General features: G+C 36.7%; 4 non-coding genes across 4 annotated transcripts; all 4 read left to right on the top strand.

Annotated features, from left to right (window-relative positions):
* The first annotated feature begins 496 nt into the window (after window positions 1–496).
* LOC149786867 (small nucleolar RNA U3) lies at window positions 497–719 on the top strand. Its single transcript, XR_016425295.1, has one exon. It is a non-coding gene; the product is annotated as a small nucleolar RNA U3 (small nucleolar RNA).
* A 7,376-nt stretch (window positions 720–8,095) lies between these two features.
* On the top strand, window positions 8,096–8,318 carry LOC149786866 (small nucleolar RNA U3). Its single transcript, XR_016425305.1, has one exon. It is a non-coding gene; the product is annotated as a small nucleolar RNA U3 (small nucleolar RNA).
* A 7,366-nt stretch (window positions 8,319–15,684) lies between these two features.
* LOC149786865 (small nucleolar RNA U3) lies at window positions 15,685–15,908 on the top strand. The gene has a single exon (XR_016425309.1). It is a non-coding gene; the product is annotated as a small nucleolar RNA U3 (small nucleolar RNA).
* Window positions 15,909–23,277: 7,369 nt separating this feature from the next.
* On the top strand, window positions 23,278–23,500 carry LOC149786864 (small nucleolar RNA U3). Its single transcript, XR_016425294.1, has one exon. It is a non-coding gene; the product is annotated as a small nucleolar RNA U3 (small nucleolar RNA).
* The last annotated feature ends 912 nt before the right edge of the window (window positions 23,501–24,412 follow it).

The following is a 24,412-nucleotide window of genomic DNA, read 5'->3' as shown; positions in this document are numbered from 1 at the left end:
TCCTAATTCCGGGAAATGAAAAAGTTGACACCGAGGCGAAAAGCAACCTCAACGAACTCGTTCTCAAAAACTTTGCCTACAGCGTCACAGAAATAAATAACACCGTCCGCCCTTCTGATCAATAACGCAGCCATTTATATACTATCAGTACTACTAATCACCTGCTATAGATTAAATGCTAGTTATCCCGATATAATAAAATATGACGTCTAACCATGCTATCTTTAATTTGTTAAGAGTTAAGTCCCTTACGTTCACCATGAAACAATTGTCATTCGTAATATTTGCTCATTATCGTTACCATTTCAAAGGCAAGTGCAGAAACATGATGTGTTTAACTTTACAAATGTCGTTATCAACAATGAATTTTTGGAAAATGACGATTTATTAGAGTATGTGTAAAACAACACGAAATAAATTGATAACTCTATTTTTGAAACACCTTGAAAAATCAGGAAATTATTTGATATAGTCTGGTGAAAATCATTAAATTGTTAAGATCATACTCTTAGGGATCATTTCTATAGTATGATGCGCCAGGTCGTCGGGTAAAACTGACGAGAGCGAAAACCATGAGGAGGAGATATAGCGTCCCCTTCTGAGCGTGAAGCGGGTAAGAACCAGTACACCCAGCCGGGGGTGTCAAGTTCTTACTATTGATGACCGTTCCTCTGCTCCCTAAGTGGAGAGTTGGAGGAAGGGGACGCATTCTGAGTGGTTTTCCTCTATACAAACAAACGAAAATTAATAAATGATAGTAAAGCAGGAATTCCAAAGACGCGGCCAGCGTATTGTGACCGAAAAACAATTGGTGTCACAAGATGTCGAGAGATAACCAAGGTAGTGCAGGACATGGGCCAGCGAAAATGTCCTCAGGGTGGTTGGAGTTTGAGACCCCTGGTGGAAAAAGTGTGGCTACTAAAGTAGATAACTTCCATTACTAGTAATAACTGAATATAACAAACTGGGAAACTTCTACAATTTATAATATGCAATACATTTATTGATGAAAGTGCTTTAAGCGGCCCATTTCTTCGTCTTTCAGAAACATTCTAATGTAACAAAAACCCCTTACAACATTAAATTACATACATGAACTATTCATTTTACAGTATTCATTCCATTTATGCCGTTCTTCATTTGCGTAAACATCCATATAAGTCACTTCAGATAAACCCAAGCGACCTAACCTTGATGATGGTTAACAAACCTTCTGATAAACTGGTAACTAGTGAGTACGTATTAGTGCAGTTGTAATTTGTGGTAATGTTTATATTGGCAATGAGTGTCATCGAAAAGGAGAAAACCGCTAAGAACTTCCTCAAGCTTTGCACGTCCTAGAATAAATATAACTAAATTTAACTAAACAAATGTAATAGAAAATGTATAACTCTTGATCAACAGGACAGAAAAGTAAAGAGAAAAAAATCTTTTTTCTATTACCCACTCTCTAAGTATTATACAACCTGATCAACACTTAACAAGCTGTAACATCTAGGCTGTCATTATTACATTTACAACGGGTAATTAACGAATGACTAGGAAAGTTCAGATCAGGGTCAGCTAATGCATACAACATTGTTACAGAAGCTATTCAGCTTATTGTATATTCAAAGAAATTTAGGATTCTACTCGATTTTTCCGTGACTAACAGCTCTCTGCCCGTTGGATAGTTTTATAGTTTTGCCCTTCCTCTGGGTTTATCGTTGAAAATCATTCCAGATGATCAAAAGTGCAAATATAGGATATCTGCTTCCAGTACTACACGACTTCTTTGATCTATGCCTAATTATGCAAGTGATAAGTACAAAACGGACTTCATTCTTTTATGATTATATGACAAGAGAAATCGTTATTGATATAGCTGATACAGATGGAGTAAAGAAACGTATGTGATCAACAATGAGTATTCAGATATATAGGCAGAAAAAGAGACGTATATGCACACGCAATGTATATTTATCTTGTTTCTGATGCACGTATGAATATTTAGAAGTATCGATTAAACTGTTTCCTCTTCTAGAGACTTGCACGTTTGACAACCTGGCGTTCCATTATGCAGTTAGTAAATGTACCTAAATGATCTTCACGGTATGATTATATATGGTGTTACAAATTTGCGAATAGACAAATTTTGTACTAGAGTTCATTTAAATCGATATATGAAATATTTTTTTTTTTATCTTATCATAATTGTCAGTCCAACTGTTAGGAACAATAAGGCTTCCAACAGAAAACGATATTTTAGGGACAAAACTGTAATCTTAACAAATCTTGGTGAAAATAAATCCATATTTGTAATCTCTTGCTGCATGCAAACTCATCCAAAACACCTGTTTACCACTCTTTTTCTTTGAACTGAAACAGTGTGGTTGCATAGTCTTTCCCTTCTGCTGCTTTCAATTAAGGTTGCTTTGCGCCTGTCGGCATGCAAGTCCGTTTAAAATCACTCTTAGTCTTCATTGCCTCCTTCCGCCTTCCAGCTGGTTGTTATGCCAAATCTATGCCCATTCGTCTATATTGCGTCGTCACTCCTTATCCTAACATCGAACAATGCAGTGGTTACATGCCCTGATCCAATAACTGAGCATCTTCGCTAACCAAGGTTCTGATATGATAACCCTATCTGCATAATTTATCATATCGGAACCTTGTCTAGCGTATATGATAGCAGTGAGTTTTAAATTTTCCTATCGGTCAGTTTGTTTTAATGTACTTGTTTACCAAAACATTACCAATGAAGATGACTCATGTTGACCGCATGATTTTTATGATCTTTATTTGGTTTTCGCGTCGCCGTTACTTCACGACACCAGCATGCTGATCCGGTTAGTCTTTTCAGGGCCCTAATTTTCGCCTAGAGAGGGCGTTCTTGGGTGAGAACGAAAGTCCTATTTGATGATTGTGTTGTGTTTGCCATATTTGTTTAAAGTGGGGTAGGGGCGGTACATGTACTGCTATGTTTTGCATGTGGGTGACATAAGGTGTGTAAGCTATAGATGTATATTTTCTTTCCTGGGTGCCATGTTATGTGTGCTATACTATGCGTGAATTGTAGATAAGTATGATTCACTTGGGTTCCAAGGTGGGGGATGGGTAGATTATTTCCCATGTATGGGGTTTGGGCATTGCACTTTTTTCTTCTTTTGGGTAGAGTATTTGGGATGGCAATTTCCTTTTGCTTTATTCCTAAGATAGACTTTAGACTCATCTTTTTACTTGGTGTTGTCTTTCCCGATGTTCATTCTGTTTTCGTTATTAGTTGTCATCTCCCATCTTCTTCCCTTGTGGGGTTCATTTTTGTCTCCCCAATAGCTTCGTTATTCTCTTCCCTGGTGGCCTCTAGACTTGTGATTTATCCGTATTGATCTTCGTTATTTATGTTCTTTGTCGCCTTGTTTGCCTCTTTTTCCAGCGTTATTGTTATCTGTGTTTCCTTCTCGTTACTGTTCATTTGTATTATTCATCTTATTAATTTTTAATAGGCTTTTCTTAATTTTCTTGATATTTTTCTTCTTGTAGTTATCCCTGAGTACCAAAAGTTGGGGGGTCATTATGTCTTATCTTTGTGTTTTTATTGTGTTTCCTTTTTTTTGATAGCTAATTTAATTTTCATTATTTTCATTATTATTATTATTATTATTATTATTATTATATCCATTACCCTGTTCGCTTGATCTTCAGTATATCTCTTCGATATAGAGAATCTTGGAGGGTGGTGGTCTTAGTTATTATTAAGAACTATTTCTCAACGTGGCGGTACTAGTACTAGTCCCCTCTCGCTCGGGTCTGATTTATTTATACGTTTTCATCTTTATCGTTTTTTATTTCTGCATTGTGGCCATTTTGGGTCTATATTGACTGCTCGATGAACTATAATTTGGGTTATTATGTTTAAAGTGTGGGTTCTATTTGTTTATCTAATTTATATTCCCCCCGTTTCTTGACCTTCGTTCTGTCTCTTTGACATTGCGAATCTTAGGTTCATTAGGTTAAGTAAAAATGGGAGAGGTCTGTATTTTTGACATAGCGATTCTTACGGTTATTAAATTGGGGTGGCTCTATATATTGTTATTAAGAATTAGTTCTCATCTCGTGGCGGTACTAATATTACCAGTCCGGGGCCGGATCAGGTCAAGTGTTGGGGGAAGTGGCAAAATTTCAAAAGGGTACTGATTTTCCTCCAAAAGACATCAAAGCCAAAGTCTTTCAATTTGTGGCAATGGAACGTGCGCGGACTAGAAGCCAACGCCGACTAAATAAATATTAAACTGCTAGAATCTACGAAACTGCCAGATATAAAATGTCTTCATGAAACAAACCCGAACGGCATTACAAGGGTCCGTAATATTATAGGATATGATACAAAATATCTAAAACATGGCTTCCTCACCGCTAAGAGCCATGCGACCTGGAAATTGAAGCAATTAAAATCCACACACAGAATCTCACTGTAGTCATCTTCACCATATATGAAAGAACTGATGTATACAATTCTACAATGGAAGACGTAACTAAAATAACAAATAATCTCGACGAATGTGTAATAATATGCGGGAATTTCAAAACCCACAAAGAACTATAGAGAAGTATAAAGCTGACTAAAGAGGCATGACTATCGAAAAATGGCCTAAACATACAGCATGGTCATCATAAATAGCGCGGCTCCAACACCAGTATCGACCATATTACAGGTTAAACTCAGATACAGACCTGTCACTTTGTGCACCCAAAATAGCATAAATAAACGATTGCAAGTCGATGATACTGATACTAAGGGAGCGACCACTTTTCCATAAAAGTACAACACAAAGCCACCACCACTACCACCTTCTATCGATACGTCACTCCCGTCAAGGTGGGCTGCGAACAAGCAAACTGGAAACAGCTTAGGGGAAACAATCGGCATCAGACTAATATACAATCAGGACACCGACATCCTTAATGACAACCTAATCGAAACCTTAGTTATATTAGCAAAAGCTGCAATACCCCAAATAAAAGGGTCAATTGACAAACCATCCATGCTGTGGTTTAATAAAGAATGTCATGTAACGACTAAATATTTATATAAAAAATAAGCCCAAAGAACTAAAAATGCCGTTGACTTCACAACTGACAAAGAAGAAAACGCAGCTTAAACCATAATTCAAGTAGCAAACACAAAATCCCAGAGAGAGAGAGAGAGAGAGAGACAGACCACTGCTCAAAATTGTATTTCAACACTAACTCGACGGGGTGGGTATGGCAACGCAATAAATAAATGAGAGGAAAAACGAGTCGACTACCCCGAAGATACTTGGAAATAATAACAAAACTAAAGTAGTCCAATCAGTGTTGTATTAAGAGTAACTGGCGCCCGGGTCGACGATCAAGGCCAAAAGGAGATTCTGGCCCCTAAATAACTTTGGCGCATATGGTTTTGGCACTGCAAGATATCTGGCACCCGTCCCCCCCCCCTCATTTGTAAGCTACTGAATCTAGAACGAGTATCAACGATAAAATTAAATACGTCTTTAAAAGCCACAAAAAAATGAATAAGGCATTTACAATGGTATTTACTTGTCTGGGAACACTAGCAGTCCATTGAACCTACGATTTGTAAAAGCCGAATGGTCCAAGGCCTTAAACGGCAATGCCTTCTCCTACATTCCCTGAAGAAGTTATACTAGGCCACGAGATACAGAAAAATGTACCCAACAACCTCGTAATAGTGTTATGAAATAATTTTCGTCATAACTTAAGAAAAGGCGTCACTCCTAACGGTGCAGATGCGTCTACATCTTGGGGAAAATGGCGATGAGAGGTACGTAATCGCTGTAAGGAAAAACAGAGTCCTCTGATTCTCGATGAACGAATGTTATTTAAATAATTGATATATTTAGAGATACATCTATAAAACTTTATATTTTAAAATACATGAAATACATATAAAATTACACTTTTCCTTCGAGCTTACCAACTTCATACATTTGTATAATTTCTGCCTTTTAGAATACAATACAGCTAATTAGATCTCGACTAAATTCATGATAGCCAAAGAGTATACAATTCAATAGCTGTGATATAATGCAACAATCGTTTTGAATAAATGTATTTTCCTAAATTTAACATAGAATACTAATTTGGAATAGGTTACTGAAACATCATTCTTTTATTACTTCAAAAGTCTTTTATTTCCAAATTAAATCTAAACATGAAGTTTGTAGCGAATTCGTCATTTCCGATGGTATATACCATAAACACAAACGAATATAAATTCTTTGAAACGATTAAACATTCCATTACATTATAATATAAAATAGAAAGAACTCACAAAAATGTTACACAAATATCAAGACTAGATTGAAATTTGTCGTGAAAATGTCAACATTAAAAAGTCCTTATACTTTAAAGAAGTTTACGAACACAGACGATTCTTACTTGTAAGAAAAGAAAGAGTCCTCTAATTCTCGATAGAGGAATTGATTTTGCGCAAGCTTGCTCTGAATTTATACGCAGTACTTCTGTACGTCCATTTCGAATCAGAACAAGGCTCTCGTCCTTTCCCACGGGAAACGCGTGAATCATCTAGCGTGCTAATCCAGTAGGAAATTAGAAATTTACCTGTTCAGCAGCTTCCCACCAAGTCTAAAATTTGCTGACCTTTGGATACTAGAGAAATGTATTTTATGGGGTTTTGCACTTGCTTGTAAAAGCAAAATCTTTATTAAAATAGTATACAGTAGTAGTACAGAAATAGATCAAATTAATCTCAATATATTTTAGTGGGAAATTACTTTCAATATAATTTAATGAAAAATTACTTTTAATACAATTTATAGAAAACTTCAATCTTAATACTTTTACTCAAAAATTCTGACCTAATATAGTAATTGACCTTAATAAGAAAATCTGGGACACAGACAAAATCCCGAAAAGTTCGAAAAATAAGAGACTTTCTTAGGTATGTTACTCAGTGAAGTGCAAATCGCGACCAACATCAAAGAACTCATAAAACGGTACAATCGAGATGTCAACTTGTTCCGCAACCTTGGAGGGGCTAACTTTTGGGCCATCTCCCTCCTCATGAAACTGTTAAGAGTCAAACTTAACTATCACATTTAGTTAAATGCTAGACGAAACTTCATTTTGGCCACAAACATCCAAAGTTCACCCTGAATCACTTGGGCCTTTATCCAACACAACAGTGCCATCTTCCGGCAACTCACCTCCCGCACCAAGTCCAGACATGTCAAATCGTAAACATGTGATGCATACAGAAATGGTCGTGTAGTTTCTCCTGTTTCCCAGTAAATAAACAGTTCAAAGTGCGCACAAAGAGATCCCCGAAATGGGTGCTCTTTAAGGCACATTAATTAAGGTTAAAATCTTGTTAAGTGCTGGCTCTATCCCCCATGGTTAAACGACCGCACACGTTAATGATGCAAGCTCATTCAGGGAGCGATTCGCGCAGCCTTCCTACAATCCTTGGTATCCGACGAATAAAAAAAAAAGCACACCCAATATGATAACTCAGGCCAGATATAAACGTAAACAAATATGGCAATTCCATTTCTTTTAAAATTGAACTCGATGAAAAGTTGATCCCTTCCCACATCCTAATTCCGGGAAATGAAAAAGTTGACACCGAGGCGAAAAGCAACCTCAACGAACTCGTTCTCAAAAACTTTGCCTACAGCGTCACAGAAATAAATAACACCGTCCGCCCTTCTGATCAATAACGCAGCCATTTATATACTATCAGTACTACTAATCACCTGCTATAGATTAAATGCTAGTTATCCCGATATAATAAAATATGACGTCTAACCATGCTATCTTTAATTTGTTAAGAGTTAAGTCCCTTACGTTCACCATGAAACAATTGTCATTCGTAATATTTGCTCATTATCGTTACCATTTCAAAGGCAAGTGCAGAAACATGATGTGTTTAACTTTACAAATGTCGTTATCAACAATGAATTTTTGGAAAATGACGATTTATTAGAGTATGTGTAAAACAACACGAAATAAATTGATAACTCTATTTTTGAAACACCTTGAAAAATCAGGAAATTATTTGATATAGTCTGGTGAAAATCATTAAATTGTTAAGATCATACTCTTAGGGATCATTTCTATAGTATGATGCGCCAGGTCGTCGGGTAAAATTGACGAGAGCGAAAACCATGAGGAGGAGATATAGAGTCCCCTTCTGAGCGTGAAGCGGGTAAGAACCAGTACACCCAGCCGGGGGTGTCAATTTCTTACTATTGATGACCGTTCCTCTGCTCCCTAAGTGGAGAGTTGGAGGAAGGGGACGCATTCTGAGTGGTTTTCCTCTATACAAACAAACGAAAATTAATAAATGATAGTAAAGCAGGAATTCCAAAGACGCGGCCAGCGTATTGTGACCGAAAAACAATTGGTGTCACAAGATGTCGAGAGATAACCAAGGTAGTGCAGGACATGGGCCAGCGAAAATGTCCTCAGGGTGGTTGGAGTTTGAGACCCCTGGTGGAAAAAGTGTGGCTACTAAAGTAGATAACTTCCATTACTAGTAATAACTGAATATAACAAACTGGGAAACTTCTACAATTTATAATATGCAATACATTTATTGATGAAAGTGCTTTAAGCGGCCCATTTCTTCGTCTTTCAGAAACATTCTAATGTAACAAAAACCCCTTACAACATTAAATTACATACATGAACTATTCATTTTACAGTATTCATTCCATTTATGCCGTTCTTCATTTGCGTAAACATCCATATAAGTCACTTCAGATAAACCCAAGCAACCTAACCTTGATGATGGTTAACAAACCTTCTGATAAACTGGTAACTAGTGAGTACGTATTAGTGCAGTTGTAATTTGTGGTAATGTTTATATTGGCAATGAGTGTCATCGAAAAGGAGAAAACCGCTGAGAACTTCCTCAAGCTTTGCACGTCCTAGAATAAATATAACTAAATTTAACTAAACAAATGTAATAGAAAATGTATAACTCTTGATCAACAGGACAGAAAAGTAAAGAGAAAAAAATCTTTTTTCTATTACCCACTCTCTAAGTATTATACAACCTGATCAACACTTAACAAGCTGTAACATCTAGGCTGTCATTATTACATTTACAACGGGTAATTAACGAATGACTAGGAAAGTTCAGATCAGGGTCAGCTAATGCATACAACATTGTTACAGAAGCTATTCAGCTTATTGTATATTCAAAGAAATTTAGGATTCTACTCGATTTTTCCGTGACTAACAGCTCTCTGCCCGTTGGATAGTTTTATAGTTTTGCCCTTCCTCTGGGTTTATCGTTGAAAATCATTCCAGATGATCAAAAGTGCAAATATAGGATATCTGCTTCCAGTACTACACGACTTCTTTGATCTATGCCTAATTATGCAAGTGATAAGTACAAAACGGACTTCATTCTTTTATGATTATATGACAAGAGAAATCGTTATTGATATAGCTGATACAGATGGAGTAAAGAAACGTATGTGATCAACAATGAGTATTCAGATATATAGGCAGAAAAAGAGACGTATATGCACACGCAATGTATATTTATCTTGTTTCTGATGCACGTATGAATATTTAGAAGTATCGATTAAACTGTTTCCTCTTCTAGAGACTTGCACGTTTGACAACCTGGCGTTCCATTATGCAGTTAGTAAATGTACCTAAATGATCTTCACGGTATGATTATATATGGTGTTACAAATTTGCGAATAGACAAATTTTGTACTAGAGTTCATTTAAATCGATATATGAAATATTTTTTTTTTTATCTTATCATAATTGTCAGTCCAACTGTTAGGAACAATAAGGCTTCCAACAGAAAACGATATTTTAGGGACAAAACTGTAATCTTAACAAATCTTGGTGAAAATAAATCCATATTTGTAATCTCTTGCTGCATGCACACTCATCCAAAACACCTGTTTACCACTCTTTTTCTTTGAACTGAAACAGTGTGGTTGCATAGTCTTTCCCTTCTGCTGCTTTCAATTAAGGTTGCTTTGCGCCTGTCGGCATGCAAGTCCGTTTAAAATCACTCTTAGTCTTCATTGCCTCCTTCCGCCTTCCAGCTGGTTGTTGTGCCAAATCTATGCCCATTCGTCTATATTGCGTCGTCACTCCTTATCCTAACATCGAACAATGCAGTGGTTACATGCCCTGATCCAATAACTGAGCATCTTCGCTAACCAAGGTTCTGATATGATAACCCTATCTGCATAATTTATCATATCGGAACCTTGTCTAGCGTATATGATAGCAGTGAGTTTTAAATTTTCCTATCGGTCAGTTTGTTTTAATGTACTTGTTTACCAAAACATTACCAATGAAGATAACTCATGTTGACCGCATGATTTTTATGATCTTTATTTGGTTTTCGCGTCGCCGTTACTTCACGACACCAGCATGCTGATCCGGTTAGTCTTTTCAGGGCCCTAATTTTCGCCTAGAGAGGGCGTTCTTGGGTGAGAACGAAAGTCCTATTTGATGATTGTGTTGTGTTTGCCATATTTGTTTAAAGTGGGGTAGGGGCGGTACATGTACTGCTATGTTTTGCATGTGGGTGACATAAGGTGTGTAAGCTATAGATGTATATTTTCTTTCCTGGGTGCCATGTTATGTGTGCTATACTATGCGTGAATTGTAGATAAGTATGATTCACTTGGGTTCCAAGGTGGGGGATGGGTAGATTATTTCCCATGTATGGGGTTTGGGCATTGCACTTTTTTCTTCTTTTGGGTAGAGTATTTGGGATGGCAATTTCCTTTTGCTTTATTCCTAAGATAGACTTTAGACTCATCTTTTTACTTGGTGTTGTCTTTCCCGATGTTCATTCTGTTTTCGTTATTAGTTGTCATCTCCCATCTTCTTCCCTTGTGGGGTTCATTTTTGTCTCCCCAATAGCTTCGTTATTCTCTTCCCTGGTGGCCTCTAGACTTGTGATTTATCCGTATTGATCTTCGTTATTTATGTTCTTTGTCGCCTTGTTTGCCTCTTTTTCCAGCGTTATTGTTATCTGTGTTTCCTTCTCGTTACTGTTCATTTGTATTATTCATCTTATTAATTTTTAATAGGCTTTTCTTAATTTTCTTGATATTTTTCTTCTTGTAGTTATCCCTGAGTACCAAAAGTTGGGGGGTCATTATGTCTTATCTTTGTGTTTTTATTGTGTTTCCTTTTTTTGATAGCTAATTTAATTTTCATTATTTTCATTATTATTATTATTATTATTATTATTATATCCATTACCCTGTTCGCTTGATCTTCAGTATATCTCTTCGATATAGAGAATCTTGGAGGGTGGTGGTCTTAGTTATTATTAAGAACTATTTCTCAACGTGGCGGTACTAGTACTAGTCCCCTCTCGCTCGGGTCTGATTTATTTATACGTTTTCATCTTTATCGTTTTTTATTTCTGCATTGTGGCCATTTTGGGTCTATATTGACTGCTCGATGAACTATAATTAGGGTTATTATGTTTAAAGTGTGGGTTCTATTTGTTTATCTAATTTATATTCCCCCGTTGCTTGACCTTCCTTCTGTCTCTTTGACATTGCGAATCTTAGGTTCATTAGGTTAAGTAAAAATGGGAGAGCAATGTATTTTTGACATAGCGATTCTTACGGTTATTAAATTGGGGTGGCTCTATATATTGTTATTAAGAATTAGTTCTCATCTCGTGGCGGTACTAATATTACCAGTCCGGGGCCGGATCAGGTCAAATGTTGGGGGAAGTGGCAAAATTTCAAAAGGGTACTGATTTTCCTCCAAAAGACATCAAAGCCAAAGTCTTTCAATTTGTGGCAATGGAACGTGCGCGGACTAGAAGCCAACGCCGACTAAATAAATATTAAACTGCTAGCATCTACGAAACTGCCAGATATAAAATGTCTTCATGAAACAAACCCGAACGGCATTACAAGGGTCCGTAATATTATAGGATATGATACAAAATATCTAAAACATGGCTTCCTCACCGCTAAGAGCCATGCGACCTGGAAATTGAAGCAATTAAAATCCACATACAGAATCTCACTGTAGTCATCTTCACCATATATGAAAGAACTGATGTATACAATTCTACAATGGAAGACGTAACTAAAATAACAAATAACCTCGACGAATGTGTAATAATATGCGGGAATTTCAAAGCCCACAAAGAACTATAGAGAAGTATAAAGCTGACTAAAGAGGCATGACTATCGAAAAATGGCCTAAACATACAGCATGGTCATCATAAATAGCGCGGCTCCAACACCAGTATCGACCATATTACAGGTTAAACTCAGATACAGACCTGTCACTTTGTGCACCCAAAATAGCATAAATAAACGATTGCAAGTCGATGATACTGATACTAAGGGAGCGACCACTTTTCCATAAAAGTACAACACAAAGCCACCACCACTACCACCTCCTATCGATACGTCACTCCCGTCAAGGTGGGCTGCGAACAAGCAAACTGGAAACAGCTTAGGGGAAACAATCGGCATCAGACTAATATACAATCAGGACACCGACATCCTTAATGACAACCTAATCGAAACCCTAGTCATATTAGCAAAAGCTGCAATACCCCAAATAAAAGGATCAATTGACAAACCATCCATGCTGTGGTTTAATAAAGAATGTCAAGTAACGACTAAATATTTATAATAAAAAAAAGCCCAAAGAACTAAAAATGCCGTTGACTTCACAACTGACAAAGAAGAAAACGCAGCTAAAACCATAATTCAAGTAGCAAACACAAAATCCCAGAGAGAGAGAGAGACAGACAGACCACTGCTCAAAATTGTATTTCAACACTAACTCGACGGGGTGGGTATGGCAACGCAATAAATAAATGAGAGGAAAAACGAGTCGACTACCCCGAAGATACTTGGAAATAATAACAAAACTAAAGTAGTCCAATCAGTGTTGTATTAAGAGTAACTGGCGCCCGGGTCGACGATCAAGGCCAAAAGGAGATTCTGGCCCCTAAATAACTTTGGCGCATATGGTTTTGGCACTGCAAGATATCTGGCACCCGTCCCCCCACCCCATTTGTAAGCTACTGAATCTAGAACGAGTATCAACGATAAAATTAAATACGTCTTTAAAAGCCACAAAAAAATGAATAAGGCATTTACAATGGTATTTACTTGTCTGGGAACACTAGCAGTCCATTGAACCTACGATTTGTAAAAGCCGAATGGTCCAAGGCCTTAAACGGCAATGCCTTCTCCTGCATTCCCTGAAGAAGTTATACTAGGCCACGAGATACAGAAAAATGTACCCAACAACCTCGTAATAGTGTTATGAAATAATTTTCGTCATAACTTAAGAAAAGGCGTCACTCCTAACGGTGCAGATGCGTCTACATCTTGGGGAAAATGGCGATGAGAGGTACGTAATCGCTGTAAGGAAAAACAGAGTCCTCTGATTCTCGATGAACGAATGTTATTTAAATAATTGATATATTTAGAGATACATCTATAAAACTTTATATTTTAAAATACATGAAATACATATAAAATTACACTTTTCCTTCGAGCTTACCAACTTCATACATTTGTATAATTTCTGCCTTTTAGAATACAATACAGCTAATTAGATCTCGACTAAATTCATGATAGCCAAAGAGTATACAATTCAATAGCTGTGATATAATGCAACAATCGTTTTGAATAAATGTATTTTCCTAAATTTAACATAGAATACTAATTTGGAATAGGTTACTGAAACATCATTCTTTTATTACTTCAAAAGTCTTTTATTTCCAAATTAAATCTAAACATGAAGTTTGTAGCGAATTCGTCATTTCCGATGGTATATACCATAAACACAAACGAATATAAATTCTTTGAAACGATTAAACATTCCATTACATTATAATATAAAATAGAAAGAACTCACAAAAATGTTACACAAATATCAAGACTAGATTGAAATTTGTCGTGAAAATGTCAACATTAAAAAGTCCTTATACTTTAAAGAAGTTTACGAACACAGACGATTCTTACTTGTAAGAAAAGAAAGAGTCCTCTAATTCTCGATAGAGGAATTGATTTTGCGCAAGCTTGCTCTGAATTTATACGCAGTACTTCTGTACGTCCATTTCGAATCAGAACAAGGCTCTCGTCCTTTCCCACGGGAAACGCGTGAATCATCTAGCGTGCTAATCCAGTAGGAAATTAGAAATTTACCTGTTCAGCAGCTTCCCACCAAGTCTAAAATTTGCTGACCTTTGGATACTAGAGAAATGTATTTTATGGGGTTTTGCACTTGCTTGTAAAAGCAAAATCTTTATTAAAATAGTATACAGTAGTAGTACAGAAATAGATCAAATTAATCTCAATATATTTTAGTGGGAAATTACTTTCAATATAATTTAATGAAAAATTACTTTTAATACAATTTATAGAAAACTTCAATCTTAATACTTTTACTCAAAAATTCTGACCTAATATAGTAATTGACCTTAATAAGAAAATCTGGGACACAGACAAAATCCCGAAAAGTTCGAAAAATAAGAGACTTTCTTAGGTATGTTACTCAGTGAAGTGCAAATCGCGACCAACATCAAAGAACTCATAAAACGGTACAATCGAGATGTCAACTTGTTCCGCAACCTTGGAGGGGCTAACTTTTGGGCCATCTCCCTCCTCATGAAACTGTTAAGAGTCAAACTTAACTATCACATTTAGTTAAATGCTAGACGAAACTTCATTTTGGCCACAAACATCCAAAGTTCACCCTGAATCACTTGGGCCTTTATCCAACACAACAGTGCCATCTTCCGGCAACTCACCTCCCGCACCAAGTCCAGACATGTCAAATCGTAAACATGTGATGCATACAGAAATGGTCGTGTAGTTTCTCCTGTGTCCCAGTAAATAAACAGTTCACGGTGCGCACAAAGAGATCCCCGAAATGGGTGCTCTTTAAGGCACATTAATTAAGGGTAAAATCTTGTTAAGTGCTGGCTCTATCCCCCATGGTTAAACGACCGCACACGTTAATGATGCAAGCTCATTCAGGGAGCGATTCGCGCAGCCTTCCTACAATCCTTGGTATCCGACGAATAAAAAAAAAAGCACACCCAATATGATAACTCAGGCCAGATATAAACGTAAACAAATATGGCAATTCCATTTCTTTTAAAATTGAACTCGATGAAAAGTTGATCCCTTCCCACATCCTAATTCCGGGAAATGAAAAAGTTGACACCGAGGCGAAAAGCAACCTCAACGAACTCGTTCTCAAAAACTTTGCCTACAGCGTCACAGAAATAAATAACACCGTCCGCCCTTCTGATCAATAACGCAGCCATTTATATACTATCAGTACTACTAATCACCTGCTATAGATTAAATGCTAGTTATCCCGATATAATAAAATATGACGTCTAACCATGCTATCTTTAATTTGTTAAGAGTTAAGTCCCTTACGTTCACCATGAAACAATTGTCATTCGTAATATTTGCTCATTATCGTTACCATTTCAAAGGCAAGTGCAGAAACATGATGTGTTTAACTTTACAAATGTCGTTATCAACAATGAATTTTTGGAAAATGACGATTTATTAGAGTATGTGTAAAACAACACGAAATAAATTGATAACTCTATTTTTGAAACACCTTGAAAAATCAGGAAATTATTTGATATAGTCTGGTGAAAATCATTAAATTGTTAAGATCATACTCTTAGGGGTCATTTCTATAGTATGATGCGCCAGGTCGTCGGGTAAAACTGACGAGAGCGAAAACCATGAGGAGGAGATATAGCGTCCCCTTCTGAGCGTGAAGCGGGTAAGAACCATTACACCCAGCCGGGGGTGTCAAGTTCTTACTATTGATGACCGTTCCTCTGCTTCCCTAAGTGGAGAGTTGGAGGAAGGGGACGCATTCTAAGTGGTTTTCCTCTATACAAACAAACGAAAATTAATAAATGATAGTAAAGCAGGAATTCCAAAGACGCGGCCAGCGTATTGTGACCGAAAAACAATTGGTGTCACAAGATGTCGAGAGATAACCAAGGTAGTGCAGGACATGGGCCAGCGAAAATGTCCTCAGGGTGGTTGGAGTTTGAGACCCCTGGTATAAAAAGTGTGGCTACTAAAGTAGATAACTTCCATTACTAGTAATAACTGAATATAACAAACTGGGAAACTTCTACAATTTATAATATGCAATACATTTATTGATGAAAGTGCTTTAAGCGGCCCATTTCTTCGTCTTTCAGAAACATTCTAATGTAACAAAAACCCCTTACAACATTAAATTACATACATGAACTATTCATTTTACAGTATTCATTCCATTTATGCCGTTCTTCATTTGCGTAAACATCCATATAAGTCACTTCAGATAAACCCAAGCAACCTAACCTTGATGATGGTTAACAAACCTTCTGATAAACTGGTAACTAGTGAGTACGTATTAGTGCAGTTGTAATTTGTGGTAATGTTTATATTGGCAATGAGTGTCATCGAAAAGGAGAAAACCGCTGAGAACTTCCTCAAGCTTTGCACGTGCTAGAATAAATATAACTAAATTTAACTAAACAAATGTAATAGAAAATGTATAACTCTTGATCAACAGGACAGAAAAGTAAAGAGAAAAAAATCTTTTTTCTATTACCCACTCTCTAAGTATTATACAACCTGATCAACACTTAACAAGCTGTAACATCTAGGCTGTCATTATTACATTTACAACGGGTAATTAACGAATGACTAGGAAAGTTCAGATCAGGGTCAGCTAATGCATACAACATTGTTACAGAAGCTATTCAGCTTATTGTATATTCAAAGAAATTTAGGATTCTACTCGATTTTTCCGTGACTAACAGCTCTCTGCCCGTTGGATAGTTTTATAGTTTTGCCCTTCCTCTGGGTTTATCGTTGAAAATCATTCCAGATGATCAAAAGTGCAAATATAGGATATCTGCTTCCAGTACTACACGACTTCTTTGATCTATGCCTAATTATGCAAGTGATAAGTACAAAACGGACTTCATTCTTTTATGATTATATGACAAGAGAAATCATTATTGATATAGCTGATACAGATGGAGTAAAGAAACGCATGTGATCAACAATGAGTATTCAGATATATAGGCAGAAAAAGAGACGTATATGCACACGCAATGTATATTTATCTTGTTTCTGATGCACGTATGAATATTTAGAAGTATCGATTAAACTGTTTCCTCTTCTAGAGACTTGCACGTTTGACAACCTGGCGTTCCATTATGCAGTTAGTAAATGTACCTAAATGATCTTCACGGTATGATTATATATGGTGTTACAAATTTGCGAATAGACAAATTTTGTACTAGAGTTCATTTAAATCGATATATGAAATATTTTTTTTTTTATCTTATCATAATTGTCAGTCCAACTGTTAGGAACAATAAGGCTTCCAACAGAAAACGATATTTTAGGGACAAAACTGTAATCTTAACAAATCTTGGTGAAAATAAATCCATATTTGTAATCTCTTGCTGCATGCACACTCATCCAAAACACCTGTTTACCACTCTTTTTCTTTGAACTGAAACAGTGTGGTTGCATAGTCTTTCCCTTCTGCTGCTTTCAATTAAGGTTGCTTTGCGCCTGTCGGCATGCAAGTCCGTTTAAAATCACTCTTAGTCTTCATTGCCTCCTTCCGCCTTCCAGCTGGTTGTTATGCCAAATCTATGCCCATTCGTCTATATTGCGTCGTCACTCCTTATCCTAACATCGAACAATGCAGTGGTTACATGCCCTGATCCAATAACTGAGCATCTTCGCTAACCAAGGTTCTGATATGATAACCCTATCTGCATAATTTATCATATCGGAACCTTGTCTAGCGTATATGATAGCAGTGAGTTTTAAATTTTCCTATCGGTCAGTTTGTTTTAATGTACTTGTTTACCAAAACATTACCAATGAAGATGACTCATGTTGACCGCATGATTTTTATGATCTTTATTTGGTTTTCGCGTCGCCGTTACTTCACGACACCAGCATGCTGATCCGGTTAGTCTTTTCAGGGCCCTAATTTTCGCCTAGAGAGGGCGTTCTTGGGTGAGAACGAAAGTCCTATTTGATGATTGTGTTGTGTTTGCCATATTTGTTTAAAGTGGGGTAGGGGCGGTACATGTACTGCTATGTTTTGCATGTGGGTGACATAAGGTGTGTAAGCTATAGATGTATATTTTCTTTCCTGGGTGCCATGTTATGTGTGCTATACTATGCGTGAATTGTAGATAAGTATGATTCACTTGGGTTCCAAGGTGGGGGATGGGTAGATTATTTCCCATGTATGGGGTTTGGGCATTGCACTTTTTTCTTCTTTTGGGTAGAGTATTTGGGATGGCAATTTCCTTTTGCTTTATTCCTAAGATAGACTTTAGACTCATCTTTTTACTTGGTGTTGTCTTTCCCGATGTTCATTCTGTTTTCGTTATTAGTTGTCATCTCCCATCTTCTTCCCTTGTGGGGTTCATTTTTGTCTCCCCAATAGCTTCGTTATTCTCTTCCCTGGTGGCCTCTAGACTTGTGATTTATCCGTATTGATCTTCGTTATTTATGTTCTTTGTCGCCTTGTTTGCCTCTTTTTCCAGCGTTATTGTTATCTGTGTTTCCTTCTCGTTACTGTTCATTTGTATTATTCATCTTATTAATTTTTAATAGGCTTTTCTTAATTTTCTTGATATTTTTCTTCTTGTAGTTATCCCTGAGTACCAAAAGTTGGGGGGTCATTATGTCTTATCTTTGTGTTTTTATTGTGTTTCCTTTTTTTTGATAGCTAATTTAATTTTCATTATTTTCATTATTATTATTATTATTATTATATCCATTACCCTGTTCGCTTGATCTTCAGTATATCTCTTCGATATAGAGAATCTTGGAGGGTGGTGGTCTTAGTTATTATTAAGAACTATTTCTCAACGTGGCGGTACTAGTACTAGTCCCCTCTCGCTCGGGTCTGATTTATTTATACGTTTTCATCTTTATCGTTTTTTATTTCTGCATTGTGGCCATTTTGGGTCTATATTGACTGCTCGATGAACTATAATTTGGGTTATTATGTTTAAAGTGTGGGTTCTATTTGTTTATCTAATTTATATTCCCCCCGTTTCTTGACCTTCGTTCTGTCTCTTTGACATTGCGAATCTTAGGTTCATTAGGTTAAGTAAAAATGGGAGAGGTCTGTATTTTTGACATAGCGATTCTTACGGTTATTAAATTGGGGTGGCTCTATATATTGTTATTAAGAATTAGTTCTCATCTCGTGGCGGTACTAATATTACCAGTCCGGGGCCGGATCAGGTCAAGTGTTGGGGGAAGTGGCAAAATTTCAAAAGGGTACTGATTTTCCTCCAAAAGACATCAAAGCCAAAGTCTTTCAATTTGTGGCAATGGAACGTGCGCGGACTAGAAGCCAACGCCGACTAAATAAATATTAAACTGCTAGAATCTACGAAACTGCCAGATATAAAATGTCTTCATGAAACAAACCCGAACGGCATTACAAGGGTCCGTAATATTATAGGATATGATACAAAATATCTAAAACATGGCTTCCTCACCGCTAAGAGCCATGCGACCTGGAAATTGAAGCAATTAAAATCCACACACAGAATCTCACTGTAGTCATCTTCACCATATATGAAAGAACTGATGTATACAATTCTACAATGGAAGACGTAACTAAAATAACAAATAATCTCGACGAATGTGTAATAATATGCGGGAATTTCAAAACCCACAAAGAACTATAGAGAAGTATAAAGCTGACTAAAGAGGCATGACTATCGAAAAATGGCCTAAACATACAGCATGGTCATCATAAATAGCGCGGCTCCAACACCAGTATCGACCATATTACAGGTTAAACTCAGATACAGACCTGTCACTTTGTGCACCCAAAATAGCATAAATAAACGATTGCAAGTCGATGATACTGATACTAAGGGAGCGACCACTTTTCCATAAAAGTACAACACAAAGCCACCACCACTACCACCTCCTATCGATACGTCACTCCCGTCAAGGTGGGCTGCGAACAAGCAAACTGGAAACAGCTTAGGGGAAACAATCGGCATCAGACTAATATACAATCAGGACACCGACATCCTTAATGACAACCTAATCGAAACCTTAGTTATATTAGCAAAAGCTGCAATACCCCAAATAAAAGGGTCAATTGACAAACCATCCATGCTGTGGTTTAATAAAGAATGTCATGTAACGACTAAATATTTATATAAAAAATAAGCCCAAAGAACTAAAAATGCCGTTGACTTCACAACTGACAAAGAAGAAAACGCAGCTTAAACCATAATTCAAGTAGCAAACACAAAATCCCAGAGAGAGAGAGAGAGAGAGAGAGACAGACCACTGCTCAAAATTGTATTTCAACACTAACTCGACGGGGTGGGTATGGCAACGCAATAAATAAATGAGAGGAAAAACGAGTCGACTACCCCGAAGATACTTGGAAATAATAACAAAACTAAAGTAGTCCAATCAGTGTTGTATTAAGAGTAACTGGCGCCCGGGTCGACGATCAAGGCCAAAAGGAGATTCTGGCCCCTAAATAACTTTGGCGCATATGGTTTTGGCACTGCAAGATATCTGGCACCCGTCCCCCCCCCCTCATTTGTAAGCTACTGAATCTAGAACGAGTATCAACGATAAAATTAAATACGTCTTTAAAAGGCACAAAAAAATGAATAAGGCATTTACAATGGTATTTACTTGTCTGGGAACACTAGCAGTCCATTGAACCTACGATTTGTAAAAGCCGAATGGTCCAAGGCCTTAAACGGCAATGCCTTCTCCTACATTCCCTGAAGAAGTTATACTAGGCCACGAGATACAGAAAAATGTACCCAACAACCTCGTAATAGTGTTATGAAATAATTTTCGTCATAACTTAAGAAAAGGCGTCACTCCTAACGGTGCAGATGCGTCTACATCTTGGGGAAAATGGCGATGAGAGGTACGTAATCGCTGTAAGGAAAAACAGAGTCCTCTGATTCTCGATGAACGAATGTTATTTAAATAATTGATATATTTAGAGATACATCTATAAAACTTTATATTTTAAAATACATGAAATACATATAAAATTACACTTTTCCTTCGAGCTTACCAACTTCATACATTTGTATAATTTCTGCCTTTTAGAATACAATACAGCTAATTAGATCTCGACTAAATTCATGATAGCCAAAGAGTATACAATTCAATAGCTGTGATATAATGCAACAATCGTTTTGAATAAATGTATTTTCCTAAATTTAACATAGAATACTAATTTGGAATAGGTTACTGAAACATCATTCTTTTATTACTTCAAAAGTCTTTTATTTCCAAATTAAATCTAAACATGAAGTTTGTAGCGAATTCGTCATTTCCGATGGTATATACCATAAACACAAACGAATATAAATTCTTTGAAACGATTAAACATTCCATTACATTATAATATAAAATAGAAAGAACTCACAAAAATGTTACACAAATATCAAGACTAGATTGAAATTTGTCGTGAAAATGTCAACATTAAAAAGTCCTTATACTTTAAAGAAGTTTACGAACACAGACGATTCTTACTTGTAAGAAAAGAAAGAGTCCTCTAATTCTCGATAGAGGAATTGATTTTGCGCAAGCTTGCTCTGAATTTATACGCAGTACTTCTGTACGTCCATTTCGAATCAGAACAAGGCTCTCGTCCTTTCCCACGGGAAACGCGTGAATCATCTAGCGTGCTAATCCATTAGGAAATTAGAAATTTACCTGTTCAGCAGCTTCCCACCAAGTCTAAAATTTGCTGACCTTTGGATACTAGAGAAATGTATTTTATGGGGTTTTGCACTTGCTTGTAAAAGCAAAATCTTTATTAAAATAGTATACAGTAGTAGTACAGAAATAGATCAAATTAATCTCAATATATTTTAGTGGGAAATTACTTTCAATATAATTTAATGAAAAATTACTTTTAATACAATTTATAGAAAACTTCAATCTTAATACTTTTACTCAAAAATTCTGACCTAATATAGTAATTGACCTTAATAAGAAAATCTGGGACACAGACAAAATCCCGAAAAGTTCGAAAAATAAGAGACTTTCTTAGGTATGTTACTCAGTGAAGTGCAAATCGCGACCAACATCAAAGAACTCATAAAACGGTACAATCGAGATGTCAACTTGTTCCGCAACCTTGGAGGGGCTAACTTTTGGGCCATCTCCCTCCTCATGAAACTGTTAAGAGTCAAACTTAACTATCACATTTAGTTAAATGCTAGACGAAACTTCATTTTGGCCACAAACATCCAAAGTTCACCCTGAATCACTTGGGCCTTTATCCAACACAACAGTGCCATCTTCCGGCAACTCACCTCCCGCACCAAGTCCAGACATGTCAAATCGTAAACATGTGATGCATACAGAAATGGTCGTGTAGTTTCTCCTGTTTCCCAGTAAATAAACAGTTCAAAGTGCGCACAAAGAGATCCCCGAAATGGGTGCTCTTTAAGGCACATTAATTAAGGGTAAAATCTTGTTAAGTGCTGGCTCTATCCCCCATGGTTAAACGACCGCACACGTTAATGATGCAAGCTCATTCAGGGAGCGATTCGCGCAGCCTTCCTACAATCCTTGGTATCCGACGAATAAAAAAAAAAGCACACCCAATATGATAACTCAGGCCAGATATAAACGTAAACAAATATGGCAATTCCATTTCTTTTAAAATTGAACTCGATGAAAAGTTGATCCCTTCCCACATCCTAATTCCGGGAAATGAAAAAGTTGACACCGAGGCGAAAAGCAACCTCAACGAACTCGTTCTCAAAAACTTTGCCTACAGCGTCACAGAAATAAATAACACCGTCCGCCCTTCTGATCAATAACGCAGCCATTTATATACTATCAGTACTACTAATCACCTGCTATAGATTAAATGCTAGTTATCCCGATATAATAAAATATGACGTCTAACCATGCTATCTTTAATTTGTTAAGAGTTAAGTCCCTTACGTTCACCATGAAACAATTGTCATTCGTAATATTTGCTCATTATCGTTACCATTTCAAAGGCAAGTGCAGAAACATGATGTGTTTAACTTTACAAATGTCGTTATCAACAATGAATTTTTGGAAAATGACGATTTATTAGAGTATGTGTAAAACAACACGAAATAAATTGATAACTCTATTTTTGAAACACCTTGAAAAATCAGGAAATTATTTGATATAGTCTGGTGAAAATCATTAAATTGTTAAGATCATACTCTTAGGGATCATTTCTATAGTATGATGCGCCAGGTCGTCGGGTAAAACTGACGAGAGCGAAAACCATGAGGAGGAGATATAGCGTCCCCTTCTGAGCGTGAAGCGGGTAAGAACCAGTACACCCAGCCGGGGGTGTCAAGTTCTTACTATTGATGACCGTTCCTCTGCTCCCTAAGTGGAGAGTTGGAGGAAGGGGACGCATTCTGAGTGGTTTTCCTCTATACAAACAAACGAAAATTAATAAATGATAGTAAAGCAGGAATTCCAAAGACGCGGCCAGCGTATTGTGACCGAAAAACAATTGGTGTCACAAGATGTCGAGAGATAACCAAGGTAGTGCAGGACATGGGCCAGCGAAAATGTCCTCAGGGTGGTTGGAGTTTGAGACCCTTGGTGTAAAAAGTGTGGCTACTAAAGTAGATAACTTCCATTACTAGTAATAACTGAATATAACAAACTGGGAAACTTCTACAATTTATAATATGCAATACATTTATTGATGAAAGTGCTTTAAGCGGCCCATTTCTTCGTCTTTCAGAAACATTCTAATGTAACAAAAACCCCTTACAACATTAAATTACATACATGAACTATTCATTTTACAGTATTCATTCCATTTATGCCGTTCTTCATTTGCGTAAACATCCATATAAGTCACTTCAGATAAACCCAAGCGACCTAACCTTGATGATGGTTAACAAACCTTCTGATAAACTGGTAACTAGTGAGTACGTATTAGTGCAGTTGTAATTTGTGGTAATGTTTATATTGGCAATGAGTGTCATCGAAAAGGAGAAAACCGCTAAGAACTTCCTCAAGCTTTGCACGTCCTAGAATAAATATAACTAAATTTAACTAAACAAATGTAATAGAAAATGTATAACTCTTGATCAACAGGACAGAAAAGTAAAGAGAAAAAAATCTTTTTTCTATTACCCACTCTCTAAGTATTATACAACCTGATCAACACTTAACAAGCTGTAACATCTAGGCTGTCATTATTACATTTACAACGGGTAATTAACGAATGACTAGGAAAGTTCAGATCAGGGTCAGCTAATGCATACAACATTGTTACAGAAGCTATTCAGCTTATTGTATATTCAAAGAAATTTAGGATTCTA

Source organism: Sinohyriopsis cumingii, chromosome 12, assembly GCF_028554795.1.
Source record: "Sinohyriopsis cumingii isolate HCF-2022 chromosome 12, ASM2855479v2, whole genome shotgun sequence".
NCBI classification, from domain to species: Eukaryota; Metazoa; Mollusca; class Bivalvia; order Unionida; family Unionidae; genus Sinohyriopsis; species Sinohyriopsis cumingii.
This window is presented reverse-complemented; position numbering and strand designations above follow the sequence as displayed.